Source organism: Phalaenopsis equestris, unplaced genomic scaffold, assembly GCF_001263595.1.
Source record: "Phalaenopsis equestris unplaced genomic scaffold, ASM126359v1 Scaffold000229, whole genome shotgun sequence".
In the NCBI taxonomy this organism is placed as follows: Eukaryota; Viridiplantae; Streptophyta; class Magnoliopsida; order Asparagales; family Orchidaceae; genus Phalaenopsis; species Phalaenopsis equestris.
Genome location: NW_018164671.1, coordinates 1,115,749 through 1,116,860, shown reverse-complemented (window position 1 = coordinate 1,116,860; position 1,112 = coordinate 1,115,749).

Below are 1,112 nucleotides of genomic sequence, written 5' to 3'. Positions count from 1 at the left end.
TACAAATTAAATAAAATGCACATATTGTAAGGCAAAAATAGATATCCATGCAATCCCAAAATGTTATATAAGCAAAAAAAATATACATCCTAACTATAAAAGGTAATGAAATCTATATAAAACTATAAAATGTGAGATAAGACAAAAGTAGAGTGTGTGAATATGGAGCATATATGAAAATGTAATATACTATTTAGACTTTAACTTGAAATTCTTGGTGATTGCACAACAAATGTTTCCTCTTCTAGTATTTTTTTCCAAAAAAGAATAATTGAAATAAGTTTTAGCATTTATTAATAAGAAATAAATAAAATGAGAAAAAATGCATTAAAGGAATGGATTACCAAAATCGTTATTATATTCTTTTGAGAAGATCAAATCAAACTTGTTGCGCGTACATACTAAGCCATTAATAGTTTTAGCTTATTAGGGTGTCTATAATAATTTAATATTCTACCATTAGCAATCAAAGAATATTTTGATACAAATGCAATTATAGGTATTTATAAAATATCTTGAGTCATAATAAGAAGATAATATTACTTAAATGTGTTTATTTTACACCATTCTCAAGTATATCAAAAATTTCACAAGTGCACTTAAATAGTTTCTTTTAAAGGTAGACTTGTAAATCATACTTGGGTGTTTCCATGGAGCCCAATGCCACAATGAAATCCTTAAATCAAACCATATTATCAAATTGAGATAGGAAAATCATGAGATCAACTATTAAGGAAAATACCTATTATGAAATATTAATTGTAAAACTATAAGAAGGTCAATTAATAAAATAATTTGCATATAATTTTCATAAAAAATCTTTATTTTTGGTGAATATTATGAGCTATCTCATTTGATGGAAATATCTTTTAAAATATAAAAGCAAGAAAATTAAATTTAAATATGATGTCTAACAAAGCTGAAACAGCCATTGAAACATATATTCTCCCCAATACTTGACAAGTTTTATTTCCAAATTCAGAGCCATAATTCTTACATAATCAAGCTAAAATATAATGCTGAGATTATAATTTTTAATCAACTGCAACCTTCGATTTTTTTCAAGTTCAAAACTAATTACATCCAAAATTGAATGCAAAAAAACACTTAAC